We start from the raw sequence: 9468 nt of genomic DNA, 5'->3' as shown, positions 1-9468 counted from the left end.
TAATTCATTATTAAGAAATGAAACTTTGAACTAATCTAATTTAAATTGTAATCTTTTGGCAAACCAACCAACGGTTAAAGGACCTGGTGTAAGTATCCAGAAGCTGTAGCAGTTGCTGCTTTCCGATCTACTTAAAGGAAGCTCTTAGCATCCAGGTCAGAATTTTCACATTACACTGTGAAAAGTGAGAATCTCTTGCTGTGAATGCATGGATAATTGAAATGACTGATGATCAATACACATGATATGGGACATTGTAAAGAAAATGATTTGCATAATAAAGATGTGTTGTGTCTTTGCATCTATGTGTGACATGGGAATGTGTTCAGGTGTGCAGGCTTTATGAGTGTGTGTGTGTGTGTGTGTGTGTGTGTGTGTGCGTGTGCGTGTGTTTGCCTCCATTTTCGTTAGTAAAGATGGTCTTTCTGATTCCATCTCAGTCAGGCAGTCATTGTGTCCCATGTCTTTCTCTTTTTTTTCTGCCTCGGGCACCAAGAACAATAATGAATGGGGTTAATGACTGTCAGATTGTGATGCTTTCATTTCCCCATTGACATCTCCAATCCCCCATTTACATTTCATATAAGGAGAAGCCGCTGTCTGGGCCCACATGTGAAAGGCCAGGCTGGATTAAGGTATCATCGTGATGGTATGCTGCCCTATGGACAGACAGGCAGGAAGAAGACCTAAATCCCTGTCTGGAGCAGAGCAAGGTCTCAAGCTGCTGGTAAGCTCTAATCAGTCTCACCCTCTGACTCGCAGCTTCTCCCTCCTGTCATACCTCGGAGATCAGGCGTGATGGCATTGTAATGGTTGATATAATTGCTTTGTCCTCTACCCCCCCTTCCTCTCTTAGTTGGAATCAACCAAATGAAATGAGGTGACACGGGAGGAGAGCATGAACTCCCTCTGTCAAAAAGCCTAATGATTTCTGCCTCGTGACCATAAAGGTAAAGTCCAATTGGCAGCAATATGTGGTTGGTATAGCTTTCAGTTTTTCCCTCACCCACACACATCTAGTAGATCAATGCAAGTCAACTATTTTGTACAGATGATTTGCAGGAAGTAGCCAATGCTGACTGAATATGTTGTTCTCTCCCTGTTTAACAGAGCTCACAAGCCCTCAAATCGTGTTTCAGTTCTGCAAGCTTACTCCCCGCTACTGTAAGCAGCCACTATCAGAAAAGGGAGCTAAGATGGAACAGTAATCCCACCAACGGAGACAGTTGTCGGGACTTTCCTCCTCTCCTCAAGAAATACTGCGGATAAAGTGATATCCTTATTTTCTCTGTCACACTTAAGAGGCAGAAGATGTGTTGGTCATTGTCGTGGAACTATTCTCTTTAGCCGTGTACGTGCGGATCACCAAAGTGCCTTGTTAGTATGCAAAACAATGCATCATATTTTTTTATCTCGATTACAATTGTGAATGGGGGAGGAATTGGGATATTTCTGCGTTAAACAATTTGTTTCTGCTTAAATGGTGACTGATTTGGTCCCGTGGCCTTTGAGACGAGCGGGGATGAGGATTTATTGAAATGCACGGCGGAGCTTGTTCCTGGCGGCCCGCTCTGCTAAGCAGACCCACTTCACCATAATAAGAGGTCATCCTTGGGGGAGTGTGGAAATGTCTATAATTATAAAGAAATGCTTCATCAAGAGCTGGGACAAAGTGAGCAGCCCGAGCAATATTTAATAGCCGGCAACTTACTGAGACTCATATTCTGAGAAGCAACATATTTAAACACCCAACCATCTAATGGAAGGACTTTCTCTCTGGTTCCTTGTGTTTTCCTCCCATCCTCATGTGCATGTGTCATGAGCATCCATATCTGTATTGGTGGTTGCATCAATGTACGCCATAAACTTGGAGTCTGCCTGTTTTGTGAGGCATTTTGGATTTGTTCACCTCCTAGTTAAGCTGAGCTTAACTAGGAGGTTAGTGCTGTGGGCATCAAGTACTTAATTGTTTTTAATATCAATGTTATTCATCTTCTCTGACAGCTCAATTGTGGCACTGATGCGTTGTAAGATGGACCAGCTGTGCTTTTGCCACATTTCGCATTCTGCTTCTATTTTTGAGGTGCTATGTTTTCATACTGATGACATCTGAGTCTGATTTGCTTCCGGGAGATTACAGCACTGGGCAGGAATGCCTCCGAGCAAGGACAAAATTATTTAGTTTTTTCTAATTTTTTTATTTAAATTGAGCACAATGCCTCGCTCAGCAAACATATCAGAGCAGCTGGCAATTACCACATCTCCAGTGATTGTATCTCTGTGGAAATTAATTGCTATTTTCATTTAGTTTTTTCCGTTGACAGGTCCTGACAAGCTGAAGAGATGCCTCCAGTGAGAGACGTACAATCGGGCCAGAGATCACACGCATTATGTTCACTTGAACTTCAGGGTGGGTTATCCTCCCTGAAGACGAGGACAAAATTGCAGCTGTGAAACCCTTTTCTTACTCACTGAGATCATTACTCCGATATGACTGCCACTGTAAATAGTTGCCATTTATTGACAAAAACCTGACCTCGGCATGATGTTGTTAGATTTGGTCTTGTGAAATAGAAGTGGACCAACATCACCATAGTGTAGGCCAATGCTTCTAAAAGTATCGGCCGATTGTTTTCATTTTCATATCATCCAACCTGCAAGTAAGCGGCGAGGGTGGATGTGACTGCATTTGAGTCACTCTTGGAATAGGACTAGACTAGAAATGCGCCATACAAGCACAACCCATTTACCCTTTATGTTCGGTTTCAAGGTGAATTCTTTTTGATGGAAAAAGTAGTTCTCCCAATAAGGACAAGCTGGTTTTAGTTAGTGCAATGGGTGTATGGATGTCCATTTATGAACACTGAAGAAAGAAATATGAAGGTCTTCTCAGCTATTTTTTTTCTTCGTTCATTAAAAAAAGACAAAAAACCATTAGTTCCCAAAAAGATGATGACGATGATCACATGGTTTGAAATTGGAGCAGAAGTAAAAGGCATTACATGCCATGTCACCGTTATATTGACAGTTAACTTTTTCATTTAATTGTTTCCTGGTATTAGTTTTTTCTCTCCAGCCAGGAGCAAGGATCGCTTACACGGGTCAGAGAAGAGAGGGAATGGAGTTTCAGTGGAGTCGACAGGTTGCCACATTCCCCCGTGATATCTTCAGATATGGCCAGAGGGAGAAAGAATTAATGGCATCACTGGAGGCCCCTTTGAAACCTTCCAACTTGGGATAAAATCGCTGTGTACGATCTCTTTGATCGGCAAACGGTCAAACGACAGCCCTGCAGTCGCCCATCTCCCCACATTACCGCCGGGAGCCTTATTCCCATTACTGTTCACACCCTTCCGACTGGCTACTGTTTGATTTGCTCACCAAACTGATCTTCCTACAAATAAGCTTTGTGCTTTGCCGCGATCTACCCCTCTCCATCCCCTGTCACAAATGCTCTGCAGCAGTAACTCCCCCTCTTTGCACGCACCCAGCCGCCCACGTACGTTCAGAGATAAACAGTAGGTACTGCACATCGCACGGTCGTAATTCCAGCAGTTTAACCTTCTAACCCGCCGTAGGCTTTTAATCCCATTAGTTTCTTGCCTCCACAAAAACGATCTCTACAAAGTCAGATTCCAAATGTAAACACATAAAGTGGCCAATGGCTTTCTTATCTGAAAACACTAATGACCAATGATCTGTGCTTTTACTTCAGGTGCAGGGGGGGGGGCTCTGAGACTGAAAGTGACTCATTGAATTACCCTGGCCCATCTTGACACAGCGCAGGTAGCAGTCAGGTCTTCAATAGAGGTAAAGTGACAATAGGTACGTTATGAGCATAAACGCTGCATCTTTGCATGAAATCAAGCTGTTTAGAGGAGCAAAGACCCAGAGCTGAGCAGGAAACACACGCACGCAAGTATGAATATGCCTGCTCGATAGCCTCACACATGATACTTTTGCATGATTGAAAAAGAGATAAAATGTATACAATGTTCCGTTCCATATGATGATTCAAGGAAAGCTACACTTTGCATTCATCTTTTTTTACTAATGACTTTAAGAAGTCAAATAAAGCCACTCTACCGGCAGTCGTGACTGATCGTTGTACTGCAATAACCATCAGTTTTGTCTTCAGGAAGAGGCAGAACATCTTAGAGACAGTTCTGTGCAACCTGTTCTTTCAATATCAATTGAATTATACTCCGATCAAACAAATCACAGCTTGTACCAAACAGGGCTTCTCCAAACAGGGCTGTGAGTAATGGATTGGAAAAGACTGTGTTTGATTACCCCTGCTTGCCGGGGTTGAGTAAGAGCCATTTGGTTGGTAGTGCGGTGGACAGCCTCCAGATATTGACCCTGTCTTTAAGTGGGCGCTGTGCTTTTAGTGTACTTACGTTGGTTTTTCCAGATCTTTCTCCTCCTGGCAGTTTTGCAATACTTTTGATGGCAGACACTGGCTTCCTTTTCCCCACTCTGCATTATTGATGCATCAGGGAATGTGGATAGCCTACTTTTTTTTGTCATCATTTTCTAAACCAGTAAGGACAAAGATAACTATAATAGAAAACATGGGGATGTATATACTGTATATCCATCAACCAATCCACTATCCCTAACTTCTCATGCTTTTCAGGGTGAAAGGGCGTCTGGAGCCGAATCCCAGCTGACATTGGGCGAATGCACAGGGAGTCGTCGCAAGACTATCGGAAGGCTGACACAACTAATAAGGCTCACATTTACACCTACGGGCAATTTAGAGTCATGCTCTAACAGGGGTTAGAGGAAACCACGCAAGCATATATATATATATATATAGAAATAAAAAGGGGATGATAGGCAACTACCTATGTGTAGCATTTAATAGAATTTGATGTTTTCTGCTCTCAAAGACCAAGACAAAGAAGAAGCAGATGGAGGGAACGGTTGCTAAGGCAATTTAAAAGAACAACGTCAAGGCTTTGACCACTCAGTTTTTGGGGGGATTATTATCTCTGAAGTTTGCACAATCAATTCGAATGGTAAGTCATGTAATAAATAGGTATATGAGCTGAAGCGAATCAAAATGTGACAGATGATGATGGCCTGTAGCTCAGCATGTTCTCAGTTTGGTCTAAAGATGGCAGTATTCTAACAGGAACAGAGTTAGATGGGAGTGCAAGTATACTGAGGTGTTGCGCAGACGAACTCTGGAAGAACATTTTATTTTTCTATACACAACGCAATTGTCAGCTATATGTCAATATTCATGGTCTAAATCATAACGTCGTTTACAAATATTTCCAGAGGGAATGCATATGAAATGTGTGAATCATCCCACAGAGAATTATCAAAACTTTAAATTAGAATGAGTTCGTTAGATACTTAATGTAACTTTTTTGGTATCGAGTTTTTTTTTCTTCCTTTGGTTACATGTTCGGAACATTGCAAATGTTTTTTTATGTTGATGTGTTTTATTTAACCGAGTGCTCCAAACGATTTCCTTCCCGGTACAATCCTAAATGTTGTATTAGGATTGCATTTCAGAAATCCCCCTCGAAATCTTTTTTCTATAAAAAAAAATGTATCCATTATTCATCGTTTTTCTTTGGGCGGAAACAGTTAACGCCATAATGAGCCGGGGTGTGAGGGGGGCCGGGTTTAAACGCGCAGTGTGCCAGTGTGCAGGCAGGCAGGCAGCGTACACACACACACACACACACACACACGCGCGCGCACTGTACTGTATACTGATGGAGCCGCTAATCTCCGTCAGTACGGCGGAGCCCCGTGAGAAAGCAACGCTGTCGGTCTGAGCGCGCGCCTCGCCGCGAATTCTACCCCGCCGGACTCGGTCGCGAGCCCCGGACGCTCCGTTGCCGCCCCCCCCCGCCCGGAGGACGCTCAAACCCCCCTGAACTGAAGGAATGCGCCGCTTCACGGAAACGGCGTGAGTCGGGCGACACTAAGGAGGGTCGGTCAGCCCCGCCGCGAAGTTCACGCGCCGAATTTCCGGTCACTCGCGGCGATAAAAAAAAAAATGCTTCTTTTTAATAGACGCGCACTTGAATGAATGACGCCGCCTTCGCACGCTTAACGCGTCCCGAGAACAGATGTGTTAAAGGAATTTGGAAGGAGAAGTGAACGTGAGCTCGTTTAAAGCGTCATCCGAAAAGCGAGGTTTTGTAGCGTTTGTTCATTTAAAAAAAAAAAAAAAAAAATTGTTACAGTGGATGTGAGGTCCATCAGTAACGAGCCAGAGGACGAGCCGCCGCGCCGGAAGGAGCAGGACGACCGGGACATCCAGCTTAAATGAAGAGGTGAGTGACGGTCAATGCTCGTTAAGCCTCAAATAGGCTCTGCAATGTGTAAATATTGGTTCACCTCGCAAACTACAGCAACATAGCTGGGCAATTGTGTGCTTATTTCCGACACTGCAGACAGACATTTTTCGACATTTTCCTTTCTAGCCTGCGCGCGATTCCCTTTTTGAGGTCGCAGCCGGTTTTCAACATGTGTAAATATGCAGTGAATATATGAATATAATACATTAGACTTTGACTGTGTGGTGCTGATGATGTGACACCGTTCAATGGATCACGGTCATTACAGCTACAGTGGACACTGCTGGTGTTGAACTGGAATCTCTACTGCCATTTATGCTTTATTCTCATTTATTAGAGATTTGCTATAATCTGTTCTACAGAGAGGATCAGTTGCCAACAGCCATACTGACGAGCTGCTTTTTGGTTTGTGTTTGTGAAATCGTTTTTTGGACTATTTAATGCAGTTGGTTGACCAGTAGTATTTATTTTTAGGGTAACAACCATCACAATTTTGAATGATTTAAATTTAACTGACCTTGATTTTGGGGGCAAAACCTCAAAGATATTCCCCATAGTATCCACTTGATCAATATTCACGCAACCCTTCAGATTACACCTGGAACTGTATTTTAGAGGTGTTATAGTGGCTGTTGGTGGGCTGCAGATCTGGATCTGTGTCTGGGACTGCAACAAGTGAACCTGGAGTCCAATCACACTGCTATATTTGTCTGTTATTATACGCCTAAAAACAAATGTGCTGTGAATTAGTTTCAAACGGTCAGTGATAGTCTGTGAGTTCCCACCGTCTAAACAATTCGTGCTGGTTTGTTCTCTTCTTAAGTGATGCAAGCCCAAATTGCAACAACAACCAAACCTCAAACAATCTGATAAAATTGTCGCCAACTGGCATCAATTTAGGATCCCAGATTGGCGCTAGACCTCCTCCGTCCCAATTCAGCAGATGCACCTACAAATCTTCATTCTGTCGGGCTGCCAGCGCTCCGGCGGGCAGCCGTGACAATGACTCTAAAGAAAATAAATGTTGTCTTAAGTAGGAAATTGCCTTACATTTGCATGAAAATAACTTGCATCTGCCGCGGTTGTCGGGTAGCATATTAATCCCTCTGCTCGTGCAATCAAAACCCGTTCCTTCTTGGTGAGATCATGGTTTTGGTGCATGTGAAGCGTGACCCGCTCTCATCATTATTTTAATATCCATCTCAAAGTGAAACAGCAGTTTGACCCCAAAGCAGCCACCAGGGTGGAAATTGCTGCCTTTGGAAGAACAAACCAGCACTCAGCATTGGTTTGATTATCACATGGTGATTATATTCACCTAATTAACTCCAATCTAATGGGGGGGGGGACACATTCTCTGAGAGTGCGGTGATGCTGCTGCACAATCAGTCCCTCTGACCAATTGGCTGTTCTTATATGCAACATTTTACACAGCAGTTCACAGCTTCGTTAAAAAATGTCCAAAATTAACGGATGGTAACCTTTAAAATCCCTTTTAAAGACAACATTGTACAATAGCTGTTATCAAAGTTATTCTTGATAAGCTCAGTTCTTTTCAGAATGCAATGAATCACGGGCCATTCGCCTTCTTTCTTAAATCGAGAAGGATATAAGCAAAGATTTTCAGGGTGCAACTCAGTGAATCAATGGCAAAGTGAGGCCTTTGAAGGCACGCCGTCCGAGCGAGCCTCTGCAGAAGATCACACGTTCGTCCAATCAATATGTTACCCTCACCAAACTGGAAAGAAATTGCTTGAACTGGAAAAACCTAGGTCCAGCTTTTGTGGAGCAACGGTTGATGTTTCCCCGCCGCTCTCTGTGTTTTCGATCGGCTTTACTGTGCAACTGTGCGGTGTGCAAGATATTCTGTCCTTTACGACTTATGGTATCCACATGTGCCCAGGGGGAATCATCCGGTCTTGTATTCTTTAGTAGTGGTGTTTTCAGCAGTCCTCAAACGCAGGATAGTCAGGATTGTGCAGGATCTCAAACATTTCATCTTGCCTCTCGGACTATGAAATTCCATCCAGCCGCACAAGGCTGCCTATCGCCATAGTTACCGCAGCCACCGTCGGCCTCCATCAGTATACGCGGGGCGCACTCCGCTGATGGAAGGCGCGCGTGGCTCGAGAGCGTCCTCTGTTGATGAACAGGAAGGAGCCTTAACGAGGAGCTGAGTTAATTGTGGGGCCACAATGCGAGCACACGGCCTCTTTTCCACTTGGACCACTCAACAACCAAGATGACATTACCAACAAATTTTTTAACTGCATGATTCACCACTGAATGTGTTGTTGCTGCCTCTGTGTGTCTGTGTGTGTCACCACCAGCACTCGCACAGCGCACACTGCCCGCTCCCCTTCGGATTCCCCCCCTTAAGGCAGCCGGACTCACCACAGTTTAGCTTGAGAGATTTTGACAAGTCGATACGCATGCAGAATCCTTGACCTATTTCTTAATGAGTGAATACTGAGAATGCACTCAGCGGCGGGGTATTCTAAACAACCCCCCACCCCCCCCCCCCCCCCCTCCCCACTGCCCCAACTGTCTTTTGCTTACACACACATGCAAACACGGCCGACACATGCAGATAATGGTGCTTTTGTGAGTTCACCGACTCGTTCTCCCACAGATACAGGTCCTCCCCTTTCTGTCCGCCCCAGTGTACAAATAGCGAGTGTTTGTTTTAATGCAATTGGCTCCCGTCTTCCCTCACTGTAGGCTGTTTATCTGAACCTCTCGACTGTCCAGCTGTCGCAACAGAGATCTCAATCTCCTCGACCCGCGCACACGCTCCACTCGCGCAGCCTTGCTACGTGCATGTTTGTGTTTTGGGGATCGGCGCGAACGGCGAGCGTGTGCCGATTGACACATGGGGAGATCTGGATCTGCGGTGACACTGATCAAGTGGAGTGCAGCCGGGGAGAACATTTAGTCTGAGAGGGGTGAAAAGCGGGGGAAGAACGCAAACCGCCTCGTTCTCTTCACTCGCACAGCGAGAGGCTTCCTTTGCATCCTCTTTCTTTCCTCTGGATAATTGTAAACAACGTGAGTTTCTCTCCAACGCTTCAAGCTCCAGATCCAGTAGAGATGGCCTCCAGGCGATTATTATCATCCCTACAAGCGCTTATTTTTCGCTTTT

General features: G+C 44.6%; 1 protein-coding gene and 1 long non-coding RNA gene across 3 annotated transcripts in view; both read left to right on the top strand.

Moving 5' to 3' along the window:
• The first annotated feature begins 463 nt into the window (after positions 1-463).
• Positions 464-2566, top strand: LOC120829283 (uncharacterized). Its single transcript, XR_005713649.2, has 3 exons — positions 464-727; positions 857-950; positions 1111-2566. It is a non-coding gene; the product is annotated as an uncharacterized LOC120829283 (long non-coding RNA).
• A 3056-nt stretch (positions 2567-5622) lies between these two features.
• plxna2 (plexin A2) overlaps positions 5623-9468 on the top strand; it is a 157113-nt gene continuing 153267 nt past the window's right edge. For both annotated transcript variants that reach the window (XM_040193259.2, XM_040193258.2), the window contains exon 1: positions 5623-6302. The gene's annotated coding sequence lies outside the window, so the exon portion shown is untranslated. The remainder of the gene's footprint in view (positions 6303-9468) is intronic.

Source organism: Gasterosteus aculeatus, chromosome 2, assembly GCF_964276395.1.
Source record: "Gasterosteus aculeatus chromosome 2, fGasAcu3.hap1.1, whole genome shotgun sequence".
In the NCBI taxonomy this organism is placed as follows: Eukaryota; Metazoa; Chordata; class Actinopteri; order Perciformes; family Gasterosteidae; genus Gasterosteus; species Gasterosteus aculeatus.
Note: the sequence above shows the minus strand (reverse complement) of the source record. Positions and strands in the feature narration are given on the sequence as shown.